This window comes from Periplaneta americana, chromosome 1 (assembly GCF_040183065.1).
Source record: "Periplaneta americana isolate PAMFEO1 chromosome 1, P.americana_PAMFEO1_priV1, whole genome shotgun sequence".
NCBI lineage: Eukaryota > Metazoa > Arthropoda > Insecta > Blattodea > Blattidae > Periplaneta > Periplaneta americana.
Genome location: NC_091117.1, coordinates 131,347,710 through 131,363,478, shown reverse-complemented (window position 1 = coordinate 131,363,478; position 15,769 = coordinate 131,347,710).

Below are 15,769 nucleotides of genomic sequence, written 5' to 3'. Positions count from 1 at the left end.
CGCACAAGCATTTGGTTTCACGAGATAATGAATTATCTATACTTCTAGAAATTCTGCCATCTCACTTTCAACTCCGCGGGAAATGAATCAGTGGCTTCGGCGTGGATAGCATTCGATCAAGAAGACGCTTTAGGGATTTCTGTATTAGTTTCCACGTTCGTGCAATATACAGAAAAGACAAATAAATGAAAGTGCGTTGAATTGCTTTTATGTTGACGGTGTGAAGGGAATGACGTATTTGATAGCTTCAAGTATATAAGAAGGTCTCCAGTAACTAATTAAGGACATGAATTATTAATTTTAATTAGTGCGTTCCAAAACGGAAACCATCAAGTACTTGTTCTCAGATTGCACTGTGTGTATAACTTGATACACAAGAGTTCTCGGGGGACTGTCCTGTATGAAGGCAGCGTTTGAATTTATCAACCCAGTATTCTGTTTAGTTTAATTTGACCATGATAGGCTATTGTACAATCAATTTCGAATCATGTCTCTTATTACAAAAGTAGAAGGCGAAACGACAGATATTACGTATGACATTTTCTGAACGCTTGTCAATTGAATTGTACGAAAAATAAAAACGTGTTTGTAATCGTAAAGCAGTGGAATGTCATCTAGACAAATGCTTAAAGTTTTGCCATGTTGTTCAACAAGCATCAATATTCCTTTCGTACGTTGGGCAAAATGTTTCATTAAATTTGGCGGAATGGCTACAATTTGTCGTTGAACTGAATGTCAGTAATCGTAGGATGGCTTGAAGAAAAATAACATATCTTCTATAGAGTAACTTCAACATTAGTAGAAACCTCATTGTTTCTAATTTTGGTCTTCGGTTGTATAATTCTTTAGCTAAATTACACCCAGAACTTCTAACATGTAACCCACTAACATTTAACAAGAAAATTAGAAACGTTTGATTAAATAAATTTATAGCGTATGTGTATGAATTAATCAGCCTGTATTATATTTGTATTCTATAATTTCGGAATTTATATTTTTTCATAAATTGTCCTACTTTATTCACGTACGATATTATTCTTCTCTATGTTAATATTATATTATATAATTTCATTCTAGCTGTAATTTTAATTTTAGTTCCAATTTTAGTTTATTTTCTATATTCCTCTTATATTAATATATTATATTGTGTAATTTCACTGTAGCTGTAATTTTAATTTTAGTTCCTATTTTATTTTATTTTGTACATTTCTCTTATATTAATAATATATCTGAACTGCGACGGAACACGAGCGCTGTACATCCGGTCCTCAGATTTTGTTAATATTACGGTATCCTCTTTTTATATTGATTGTATTATTTTATTTCTATTTCTGTTGTAATTATATTCTGTATTTGGTATATTTAAATTTAAATGGTAAATAATAAAACTCCTAACTCAGAAATGTGCCGAATTTCGTTCTGGTGAGCACGCTGATCAGGGATCGAGGAAATATTTACTTAATGATACGAATGCAAAGCAAAGACAAAACATTTTGAAACAATATACAGAAATTCTGTAATTGGGAAGCTGACTTTTGAATATTTATCAACAAACCTATTAGGCCTATTATGGAAACTATACGTAAAAAAATTCAAGAGCTTATTAATTACTTATTATGATTTATGTAGCTACTTTCTCGATATACAGTATTTAGCTGCTTAGATTTTTTTACGTGGAACATTTATACACGACTGTCAAATGGATAAAATGTTACGGAACTTTCAACATCTTACTTCACTTGCTTAGCAACAGCTATGACTTACGTCACTTGCTTAGCAATGGATCAGGCTCTTGCATTCAAATGGTGTTTGCTGGAGGAATAGACGTACTTTCTTGCTTGAATTATATTTCTTATTTATCTTACCATAGATTCATGCTAAGGGATGTCCAACAAACTAATTCAGATGAAGCACGGATTAATAATACAAGCCACCGCTTGCCTGCCGATCCGGAGTTCCGTTCGGGCGCTGATTACCTGGTTGGATTTTATCCGAGGTTTTCCCCAACCGTAAAGCGAATGTCAGATAATCTATAGCGAATCCTCGGCCTCGTCTCGTCAAATACCATCTCGCTATCACCAATACCATCGACGCTAAATAACCTAGTACTTGATACAGCAACGTTAAATAACCAACTAAAAATAATACAACATATAAATTGTATTAAATTAATAACTTCACTCGTCATCATATTCACAGCCCCTACAAATAAAAATCAATTCTTTGAAAATCTACGTTTAAATATCACAGTAACATGCAGCCGACAACATAAACGTTTCACGCAATTACAGGGATCCTGTGAATCGCTTGCCATTTTTAATATGAAACGACACAATTTTTTTATTTATTTTTGTTATCTTCGCTAATATTAGAAATGATTATGAATTGTGAAGAAACTATAAAATGATGATAATGATAATGATGATAATAATAATAATAATAATAATAATAATAATAATAATAATAATAATAATAATAATAATAATCAGGCTTAGGATCCGAGACAACTTAAGAATGAAGTGAAGTTACAGTGCAACGGAGTACAGATGGAGTTAGGTAGTGCATTGAATTTTGTTTAATTGTGCGTTAGTATACAATCTGTTCGTGATCAGAAGTACAGTAGGCTATTCTTCCGTCTCTCCCTACGAAACGAACTCAGGCCCTCACAGTGCATTTTCAAATTAATAGTGAACAGTTTTTTCGAACTAGCTGCAAGTATGTACATGTTGTTCATTGTAAGCTAACGCCTTTCGCCGAGGGACATGAAAACTTGTGAGGTATGTATTCTGCTTCATTTTTTCACCACCAGTAGATTGTACTATTAACAGTAGCTCTAGAATATAACGCAGTACGTTGACGTCGTTGTTTACATTCACAGTAAGTCTCTCTGCTATGTTCAAGGCACTCTATAATCAAGTTGTGCGTACATTAGTTGCTAAATTGTCCCGGATCCTTAGCCTGATGATAATAATAATAATAATAATAATAATAATAATAATAATAATAATAATAATGTTCATCTCAAAAGAAGAATCCGAAAACCTCTTTTCCGTTCACAAATTCTGATTGATTTGTCGATACTCGAATTCGAACTTCTGACATAATTCGATTAATTCAGCCCATTAACGATGTGTTAAAACATTTTACTAACACAAAAATTTCTGCGCCTCCCACTTCTGATACGTCTCACTATCAGATCAATATAGATAACTTTATTAGGCATAATATGCTCGCTTCCTTTGGCCGAAGTTATTTCAGATTCGCGAAATATTATTTCCTTTATGGTGGACACATTGATATGTGTAATACGAAAATGCAGAAAGAAACATTTTCATCATAAATCGCCTTCGGTAGCCTTCGTCCCATTATATCCGAAATTCAGCGCAGCAAGAGTTTTCTTACAGTAAACATGGCTCATCTTCGCCACATTATCAGGAGTAGCAGCAATCATAGATTAAGCGCATAAAGCTTCTTCTGTTCTCATAAAAAGTATAAATATTTAATGTAACACTCCTAATATGTATCAATAATCTTTTCATCTGTGATTTTACATTTTTAGTTTGACTTGCTTTGCTATCAGATGGTTCCCATTCTATTTTGTTGGATATGCCACAGCATATAGTGGTTATGATTATTTTTACTTTAATAGCCTCAGTTCATCTTCTTATTTGGTCAGCTTTAACCTTAACCTTGTGAGATTTTGAACCTACAGTAGAGCCTACATTATAAATTCACAAGTAGCGGAACTACCTATTCGTGTTAACTATGCAATGCTACAACGTAAAGAATTACAAAACAAAGGAAGATAAATTTCCATTTTCAACAGGAAATCGAACCGAGATCCACTGAAATTGACCGACTGCGCTACCATTTCAGTTACAGCAAGGATCTTATTTCGAATTATTTACTGCTTTTAGCCAGTATTAAAACGTATTTCATCATCATTTCTGTTATAAAAAGAAAGAAATAATCCCACCAGCATTTCGAAACTACGTATCTTACATATACACATAATTATCGTCATGTAGCTGACACAAGCAGAACTGTCGGAAAATCAATATTTATTTTAATGTATTTAATTGGTGTAGCATTTGTATAGGTCTAATTAGTAAATTCCCATTTTGGTAACATAATTATCTCGCTTTTGCTGACGATATCTGCGGTCATTTTGACAAATTGTCATCACAATATTTTCGTTTTCCATTTAATGAAGCGGAACATAACGTGGCGATACATTTTAACAACTGTAATTTTAAAACGGAAAAATGAATTTTAGACGATATGAATATTTCGTATTCCGTTAGAGTCTAAGTTTTAATTTTATATAAAACGAATTTTTCAGTACCAATAATTGTTAATCATATCTTCATTTACTCATAATTTCTTAAATTGGTTGAATTGCGATATGCCTTAAGAACATCAATATAGTGAAAGAAAATTAAAATTTCCGGTACTTCTTGCATGCTTACCTACGCCTCAGATATATGAACGTTAAAAAAAAAACAAATAGTTAAAACCGTATTAAAAGGATTTTGAATGGACGGCGTTCGGAATCCATTCTCCAAAGATATATACAGTAATTAAAAAAATGTAACCTAATTGCCTTTCTGCTTGTTTGTTATTATTGTTATTATTGTTATTATTATTATTATTATTATTATTATTATTATTATTATTATTATTATTATTATTATTATTATTCTAAAGATTTGTAAATATAGGTGTAGATGTTACACGGATGATCAGTATATCGAGTGCACATACTTTGTTTAATTGAGCCTTCAAATAAAAATATTTTGCTGTGTGGCACTTTTCTTTCATAATTATTTTCTGGGTAGTTGGTAGAACCGTCTATGTTAGCTCTGTTTCCTGCAGTAATTGCTGAATGAAACTTCTTTGTGTAGTTTATTATTATGACCGTAATTATTATTTAATATAGTATGCGTGTGAAAATACCAAATCTTGGGAAAATATCTTTATCCGATAAATTTAAGAAACCAGGCAAAGAGTTTTCTGATTAATTCTTTCACAAAAACCATGATTGGTCATAATTAAACAGAGCTTCCTCCCAGGTTTTACATATGTAAGCAATTAGTGTTGGATTGGCTGTGTCATTAGGAGGTAATATCTGCGTTACTACGTTTTGTCAAAATCTGCTTATGTATACAGAAGTTATGAAGGAAACGAAATATTGTTATTAAACATTTAATTTTATTAGAGTGTTTATTATGTTTATTTTAATTGTGACAGGACTGACATTTTTCTTCATTGTAAGAATTCATAAATCAAAAGATTATGTGCAATAATTTATTCTTTAAACAGTACTAAAACATTGAACATAAAGACAGGGTACTAAGAAAAGTATTGTGGAATATAAACGACATTAAACGTATCTTTCTAACTTCAATTCCAGCTTTGGTTTTAGTAAAATATTTCAGGGTTTTCATGACCTAAGACCCCGTACAGAATAGACTATCATTATTCTCTCAGATTTACCGTTACTCTGTAATTACGATTTCTCATCTTAATTTAATTGTACTTATTTGTATACATAGTCCTCTTATCGTTTGGGAAACTGTAGGAACACATCTAACATATATCATACAAGTATTCTTCTCTCCTCCCCTCTTTCTTCTTTTAAAACTCCTTTCCACTAGTAATTATCTCTCCAAGATAAAAGAGGCCACCAATACAATGGAAAGCTATTACATCCACGACAAGCATACCATCCTTCTTATAGATATTCCTAACAAACAAACCTCCTAACCTTGCCTGAGGAATCCGGTTCCACAGCTATAAGCGACTCCACTACAAGGAGTCAAGAAGAAGACACAACTACAAGAGAGGAGACCCACAAACCTACAAGTACTTCAACTTCTCAAGAGTTCGGAGTTGTTTGTTTTTGTTGTAGCTGTTGCTAACTGCTTGACCGTTAACTACTGTCGCTTATTATGTCTGACTGCCTACTTTTCACGCTTACTTTTAACAATAAATATTTGTTAAAGATCGGAAAAGTATTGTGAAGTATGCACTCAATGCATAAGGTTAAGATGTTCGTTACAATTCCGAGAATTCTTTGTCCCTGTGTTAATTGTTTATTAGAATATTTAACGCTGCTGTATTTTAACTTCAGTTGTTAGCACTTCATTACAAATTGTGTTGTGTTTGTGAACGATGAGTTACAATAAATTAGAAGAGAATTAAGATAAACGTGTCTAACATATTTTCCTGAGAAGAATACAATTAATATCTCACAACATAGACCTATCGAAATCATTTCTTTATCCTTATTTTATCACCTTTGACTCATAAATCACTTCTAAAACTTATAAAATATCAAGATTTTGTATAACTATTTGCAGAAAATATTTGTATTAATAAATTTCAGATTATTCGGCCATACTGCACGCAACTATTTAAAATAGTGCATGACTAACAGTAGCAGCGATGCGTGCTTGTATACACTGGAAATACTTTAAAACAATGACCATAAATTTATATATACAGAGCGAATAGCTCATGTTGTATGTAACATAAACCTATAATATCGTATTGGTGGAATGTTCATAGTTTTTTTTAGAAAAAAAAAAATGTTTCCCCCCCCCAAATGTTTAACAATCTCTTATTCTATTGTATGATCGTGATTTTTGTCCATAGCGATAGGAAATCTAATATAGAATAATTTATCCCTCTGGCGTATTTCAACAGCGTGCACGGTTTTTGTGTAAATTTAATTTTAAAAACACCTAAATTCAAGCCATTGCACGAAGCGAGCTATAAGCGGCTTGGAAACTTATGTACGGAGACTTACCGAGTTCCTTGACCTCTTACATCTATAACACGAGTAGAGTATATTAGCGATGATGTTGCCGGACTGTTGAAACTTCAAATTTGATTTTCTAATTAACTGTGTATTTAATCACAAAACGTAATATAGGTTTTCTATTCATTTACGTGTACCCCATTGTCCCTTTCAATGTTCAAGGTTATTTCACTTCAACCTTGTATAGTAAGTAGCTTCTTAAATTCTAGTTTTCTATTTGTTAAGTTCGTAGAATCATATAACATACTATTCTCCTGCAATGCGCCGCTGATTTATTCTCATATTTCTTTTCATTATGTCACTGGTGTTTTTATTTTTTTTTTATTTAGTAGGTTATTTTACGACGCTTTATCAACAGCTTAGGTTATTTAGCGTCTGAATGAGATGAAGTCACTGGTGTTACCATACATCCGTGATGGATACTACTCAGTTTTGAAAACAGGTTGCTGGTTGAAGGAAGGGGTGCCTAAATTCAATGGAAAGAGCGAGGAGAGGTAGAGAGGTGTTGTATTCACCCTCTATTGTTGCCAAGTGTCAGGTTGGACATATATAAATCAAGCCAAAGGCAATGGACTTCTGTGACAAAGACAACAACACAGTGAATTGAGAGGGAAGATAACAGGATATTCCCTTATGTAATTCCTTTTAGAAATTTACCCTTCCATCATAAGAAAAGACAAAATTATTTCAGTGAGTGGAAGATATTTCAACGTCACTTACTGTTCATTTACTTATTTAATTAAATATTATGTTAAAATCGGTATTTTTGTTTACTAAATATCGTGTTAAAACAGTGTTTTTGTGTATTTAAATATCGCGTTAAAATCAGTCTTTAGTGTATCCGTAGACTTAGTGTGAAAAGTACGTCAATGATTTGTAACAGCAGTGTGAAATTATAATTAATATCCTTTTTTTATACTAGAAGCTTCGAACAAAAATGAGATATTAAGTAGATCAACGCCAGTTTTTTAAAGAAAGAATTAAAAAAAACAACACGACGGTTTAAAGAATCATATTATAGAATATAGAACGTACATATGGCTATGTGGTTGCCTGAAAACTAATAAATTGTATTACTGTATAATGCTGGCCTTGCCATTTATTTTCACGTAAGAAAAATTCATGGACGAAAGAAAGGTACACTACTTAAACAGCTCTAGAACAGTAATACGAAGGCATGAAATTTCGCAAACATAACTTCGTTAACTCTACTGGTTAGATTTGGTAAAAAATAGGATTGAGTTCAGTGTAAATGAAGATCAACACCAAATTTTTATGTTGTAAAAAAACATTTTTGATGCTAAACTGAACAGGCGCATCAACCTTCGATGCAAGTAAGGTAAGAAGTGCGTGCATTAATTTTATTACGTTTAAAAATTGTAGTTAATAGAGAATTGCTCATTTCGTAACATTGAAAACAATTTCAGTTAGTAGTTGAATGATTATCTTTTTTAATTAACAAGCTTGCTTAAATATCATAAAGCTGCCTTATATTTAAAATGTATTACCAACGTTGTCGCTGTCGTACCATAATTAGAGTGCCGAAAAAAGTTTACATCCACAATAGAAAGAATGCAAGAAAATTGTGTATTAGAATGTACGATCATGCAGTAAAGGCAGGCAAGCGGCCTAGAGAGAGAGAATAAAAGATATGAAAAGTGCTATCACCACTAAATAGTATAAACGTACATGTATAACGTAATTTTCTCATTAGTCTAGAGCAGTGATCGGCATTTCGTGACTCGCGAGCCAACCCCTCAATAAACAAGCAGGTGTGAAGGGGTAAGGCATGATCTCCCTTCCCTTAGCGATCACTTGTTCTTTCAATGTTAAACAATTTGGGTATCCTCACCTCCTACCTTCCCCTTTGCTGTGTATTGCAGACTGCATTTCATATAACGTAATCTTTGCCGACCACTGGTCTAGAGGTATGAAAAATACATTTTTGTTGTTTTATTGAGTGGAAATAAAGTTTCCCATTGAATTTCGTCTTCATCAATCTTGTATTTACAATAGGTCTAATTAAGCAAGAAGTGGCATACACTTCGTGACATGTGTATTGACACCTGGAAATTATGGGTATTATCAATGATTCTGTGTACATATCAAATGCTTTTTGTTTACGTTATCCTATATTATCTTGACCAATGGTCTTATGCTATGTATACCACGTTTTCAGAGGAATATCGCTATTCATGAAAGTCTTGTGACGGTTAAGCCTTGGTTTTTATGAACTGACGCATGCGCAGGCCTATTTCTCGAGTCCGGATTTGTGTGAGGCGGGCCTCGCATGCGTCGGTTCAGAAAAACCAGGGCTTTAATGAAGCAAAACGAGGACGGAACGCACCAAGGAGTCAAGTCCTTGGAAGTAGGTGATTATCATGGCCGTAAAATACTATTAACTTATCATTTAAACTCGTGTACAAGAATTATGATGTACTACAATGTACAAAAAATCGTCTTATCAGCTCTGTCTTATCACTAGTACAAAACAAGAGGTATTAATCTGACAGAAAGTAAGACCTACGCAGCTAGTGAGTGGTGCAACTTCACTTGAGATCGTACGATGTAGCTTAATCTTCTCTTTGTGCATAGTACGTTATTCTTATCGCCTTCAGTAACGTGTGTGAGGTAGGTTTGTTTTAAAAGTCGAGAATTTGTATAAAGGGGTTCTTGTTTCCATTTTATGGAAGTAATCAATACTTTTATTCCCGGAATGCACACAGTCCTGTTCGAAAGGATGCCATTCTGAGATAAGATTCCAGATACTAAGTTCTCCGTTTCCACATTTGTTCGTGAAGATAAAATTTTTGCCTGATACCGTTAGTCTTTTTTTTTTTTTTTTTTTTTGCTCGGAATAACGGATATATCAGGCTTTCCGATACATATTCTTTAGAAGTGTGGTTTCATTAGTGGACAAATATAAATTATATTTACATTACACGGGAAATTTAACGTCTTCGATGCTACTATCTGCTGGTCGAGTGCTGAACGTCACTGTCATTGGTTCGAAATCCGTTTTTGTAATGTTAGATTGAAAATAAGGGCCACATATGTGCTAGACTAAAGCTCTTTAAGAGCGGTATCTAGTTACGTAATAATAATAATATTAATAATAACAATTTTCGAGGGATAGAGATTTTTTGCTACTAAACATCCTTGTGTAAGTTCTGAACACAAAGTAACAAGTAGCGCTAATATGAAATCATGTGGTTAATATGTCTTACGGCTAATGCATGAGATAATACAGGATAGACATTAAAATTACACGCATCACTCCCTGTCGAAGTAAATACATTTTGGTACAAAGTTTCTGAATACTTGCACCGTGTCTATAGAAGCATTCTATGTTTTGGAGCTACATGTGTTTTTCCTTCCTCAGGTTGTTTAGTCAACTGTCCAAAGACAAGTCTGAACCTCAAAAGAGATACCAAGAAGACACCACTTATGACGCAACTATGCCAGAAGATAATGGGGTAGGGTGGCAAGTTTCTTTCTCCCTCCATTGCATACATCACCGATTAGCTACATATTACGCTTCTTTCTCTGTCACATATCGTCAAGTGAGATGTAGGCTATTGCCTGATAATAGATATACATATCAACCAGAACCTCAATCAGAGGATTCTTGCTCAGGTAAGGTGAGGAAATCCTGCCTATGAGGTTTCGTCCTGGAGAACAGCTTTTGGTAACGGATCCAACAAAGAAGTTTTTCCTTTCCCTATCAAACGTGACGAAGAAGCTGACGTGTAGCTTCTTAACGTTGCATATCTCTAGAGCAAAATACCCAAAAACCTCGCACCATTTTGTTTACCGTGAAAGTCTGAAATCATACTGAGATTAATATTCTCCTTCCTGCTGGAGATCAAATCCTTCTCTCTGGATTTGTAGTCTAAAACGCTGTTCCTTGAGCCAATCTTAATGGACATGACACAATATGTCATCATTTCAGATTGTTAGTGAAACCACTTCGATGTTAGATCCTGTGAATAGTTGAGAAAAGTCTACTGTTTTAATTTCAACATATCTTATAGCTGAAAAACCAAAATTGTTCTTCACTGCTTAACCAACGTGAAAGTTTTAGAGATTGCTAACCTACGACCTGGTGACTTCCATGAAGACCTCTGTCATTAGAAATCGTCACTGTTGAAGTCATAGGAAACAACTTTTATAACTGTGTCGTTAGTAATCGTTAAATTTAAAATACTGAAAATAGGTAGAGGATATTATAGCATCTGGTCGTGCAAGCTCCGGCATTCACGACCTGCTTGGATTAGAACAGACGTTGTTGACAGTTAACAGGATCATGCATTTTGTATGATATTTTAGCCATATATTTGTACCTGTGGACAATGATTAGTGTTGCGAATCGTAGTAACCTGTGCGAAACATATTTCAGTTGTTATCACACCTGTTAGGTGTTGGACAGTTCTCCCTCCCTCTCTCCCACCCGTCTGTACCAGTTGCACGCACGTTGCGCATCGCTGGGCCCGTTTCGTGCGTAAACGGCATATATGTATTGCATTGACTGACCGCACGTCTATAAAGTTGCAGCTCGTCATTTGCCTTCTGAATCCTATTGATTACGAACTACTTGAGTCAGAAGTTTTAATGAAAGGGATGCATAAATGCAATAGTATATTACACAGGATATGCCAGATTGAACTCATAGGTAAAGTAGGGCAGTAGGCTATGTGTGTGTATAAAGGAAAATGTCATACAAAACAGTGCGTGACAAAAGACTATCGAAGAAAACCCATAAGGAAAATAATATGATGCAATAAAAAAGTACTAAGATAATATGTTTAAGTGTAAGAAATTGAGAATATATCAACGGACATGAAATTATAACACACAGCAGAAAATGTCAGTTAATTAGATGTCAAGTTATTGTACCACGCTTTTCTGCTGGTAAGAAAGGGTGTACAGCACATACAACGTTGCAGACGACAGCTCGCAAGCGAGATTACAATAAAGATTTTAAGTATAAGTAGAAAGTTCAGTTTTATATAATGTTCATTGTGGTGAAATACAGTGTTTAATAAGATATATATACTGTATATTATTTGTAAAAGAATGTCAAACGTCAATATGAAACACAACACAAACACATTATTCTGGAGAAGAGAGAAATTGAGTTCAAGCAAGACATCACAGGTTTAACTACTATTTAAGGGGACACTGTGGTGAAGTAATGCCGAAAAATTAGGTTTTTTATTTTTATGATCGTAATTATATTTGACACTGTTTTAAATGATCTAACCATATAATCAAGTGTAGCCAAACATACTGTGCGTGAGTTGAGAGAAATGTTTTTTGTCTTCTTAATTCTGTTTTCTCGACTTCAAAATTTTAAGCAGTTTATTGCATATAAAAAGCTCCTTGCACTACAGTTATTGTCATATTGGTCTGAAACTTCTCACAGATAATGTCAATTAAATGTTGATAAACAAAATTTAATTAGCATTTATATGAGATATTAATATTAAGTTCCTTCGGGGAATATTCTTATTGCACGTCCTCTGCTCTACCGCCAGAATAAGTGAGAGTCAGTATAAAGTACAACTGTTTAGGTGGGCTATATGTTTTGTGCATTGTATTTGTTATGGTTTTGTAATAGTGAACATATCAAAATGAAAGTAATTGAAAGTATTCTCGGAGCGCATTCGTTTTTTAAGTCAGTATTGATACAGTAGTTTCAATGATGTTAGCTTTTTGCCAATTTTGACTGTATCTCATTTGTCATTAATAGATAACGATTGAGGAAATGCATATTAAGGTCCACTACATGCGTGCAATGTAAGGGAAAACGAATTCGATAGGTGTGAAGGTTTTCGTAACTGAATATTTGCGGATACCAGGAACTTCCATCAGCAAATGTAAAAGGCAATCTACGAGTTCAATTTTGTATTGCTGCTTTTCCTGTGTTTCCATTACCTGGCGGAGAATGACAGTTGAGTTGTGTATGACTTCCAACTCCCCTTCCACTAGTCCACACGTAAAATTAACCTGTGACGTATATTTGGCACTGTCACTCATTAATTACTTCAATAAACTCCCAAAATTGTAACGTAATTCCAAAAAAAATATAATGTAACTTTAATATAATAGATTTCAATGCTAATATTTGTAGGAATTTTCGTCAATATATAATATTTAATTAAATGAGTTTTGAATTATACTTTTTTGTTTCAGAAATAGTGTGTAATTTTATCACTCTGTAGGATTATATGCTTATAATGTATTTAATACTTCTTTCCATATTACCCCTCATTACTTGACCCTTGATATTTCTTTGTCCTATGTTGTCATAAGCTGTGTTCATTTGTGTCCTGAAAACATGACCAGGAAGACCCACTTCTTCTGGCTGCCTGTGAGAATTGAATGAGTCAAAACTTTATCTTACAAGCAAACAATCTGATGAAGGTAAATAAAAAAGTTATTTTTTTCTTCCACCATGTTAATAATGTCAAAAGAAGTGCTTATACAAATTTTGGTCACTCGACCGCAATTACGAGGGCCGTAAAAAATAATTTCGCCAGGGGCCGTTATCAGAAAGAAAACACAATTTCATTGGAAAAATTTATTGAAACAGACACAGCAATTGTTGAGCTATAGGCCTATTTCAACATATTCCCCACCGGAATTGAGACATTTGTTATGGATTGACAGAGAGGTGCAGATGGCTGTCAAACACTGGTTCCGATCCCAGGCGGCTGACTTCTACGACACAAGGATACAAAAATTGATCCCATGGTATGACAAATGTCTGAACTCCAGTAGGGGATATGTTGACAAATAGCGCAACAATTGTTGTATCTATTTCAATAAATCTTTCCATGCAGTTATGCTTTTCTTCTGTAAATCCAGAGAAAATCACTTTCTGGACTGCCTCGTAATTGCTGTCGAGTGCCCAGAATTTATATAAGCACTTCTTTTGACATTAACATGGTGGAAGAAAAAAAATAACTTTTTTATCTGCCTCCATCAGAATGTTTGCTTGTTAGAACTGTGGTGGTGGTGGTGGTGGTGTTTTTCATGCGATTAATTATGGTTTACTTAATTATTACCAATGATAAAAGTAAATTTACTTAGCATGAACGGTTTGAAATCGTAAGTATAGGGTGTTGAAAGGTAGAGATTGCCTTGTTGAATATGGCGTTAGAGATTAATATTAGTCACCAATTAATATAAAACCAGAACGTATTCCATAATTCAAACAGTCATTATATGCACAATAAGAGGATTATCAAACAAGTTTTGATTTTCATCTGTATTGTTCCTTATTATTCTTCTATTCCATTTTTACTCAACAGGTATTCATTTGGAAAAATTGTGAGGATTGGAAATTCTTTTCCATATTATCTATAATAATCGCATTAAAGGTTTTGATTTATCTAGAGGAAACAAAACTCGAGTGGAATTTGTCTATTACACGATTAGAAGAAATTATATGAAGATTAGATGAAATAAAGTAGCTACTCTGATAAAATAAAATATTAATTGAAGTACTAAAATACTAAATTGTCTTGAAAATGTATTATTGCACCATCTCATCATTACAAATACTCCGCTAGATGGCAGTAGTAGTGTAGCTGTTTTCTTGCTACCAGTTGTGCCAATTATACAATCTTAATTGAACTCTATGGACGATTAATAGTCAAGAAGGCTTTGTTGATTCAGTTTCATTTTTATTAAAACATTTGCATTCTACTTCTATTATAAATATATATTAAACAGTCTCTGATGCGTGACTATCCATAATCCCATAGAGCAGAAGCTATAACATAACCTAAATAATATGAAAAAGATAAATGATAGAAAAGTTTTAATTAAGGATGATGAAATAAATGTGAATTATTTTAAAAGGTATAATTATTCAAAGTACATTGTTGGCAAACAAAGAGACAAATGCTGAGGCGGTGATAAAAACAAACGAATGCTAGGGAGGTGATAAAAATTGTGGAATAAGCAGCTATGATTGGTTGAAACACGTCGTTCCGTACCGTTTTATTGGGCAAAAGTAGCATCACATAGTAAAAGGGTAATAGTCGAAATAAAGCAACAGAAAGAAAAAGGAATAGAAGAATAAGTTGAGAAAAATGGGAAAGAAGAAAAAAGAGAAAAGGAAAGAATATGGAAGCGAAAAAAGAGACGGGAAAAAGGGGGAATGAATTCATATTATATAAAAAGTAAAGAAAGAATTAAAACTAGAAGCAAAGGAATAAACAAATTAAACAATAAACTGTTCTCTTCTCATCATGCCAACTGAACGGACCCGTTTCCAACCCTTTCAGTAATGCTTTTAGTTATTCCTTCTCTAACAACTAGTAACACTCGTTAGTGACATCATCATCATATGACATAGATGTACACAAAAATAATTAGTTGAAATATTAACCGTTGTCATGTGATTAAATTGTGTCCATTTTGACATGTGTCAATAGTGTGCGGGACGATGACATTTCACGGGTCACAAGTTGGTAATCGCTGCTTTAATCATGAAGCCATGGATTGTAGAGCGCGGAAAGTGAGCACTCCCCCAGCGCGTTTCATATTTACTACCCGTCACCAGCTGTGGGCAAGCAGCCACCTGCCTGGCTTCCTCTCACGCCGGCTGCTAAAGATTCCCCAACCATTAGCAGACTATGCCAACCCTTCACGAGTCACAAGTGTCTCAAAGGAGCGTGACAATACGTTGCATGAGTCTCTGCTGAAGTCGGTTTTCTTTTACTCTAGTATTATACGAAATTTACTCGTAAAGAGGGAGTATTATAGTGCTGCAGAAAGTAGGATTGTATATTTTTACGGAAATATTATTTAGCATACCGAAAAAAAGTGGTTTTTAGCATTTCGCCTGTCTCTTTCCTTGTCTGGGTACAGTTGACCGGGTGTTGTTCATATTCAATACCTATTAGTCAATCTATCTTGGTATCATGCACATGA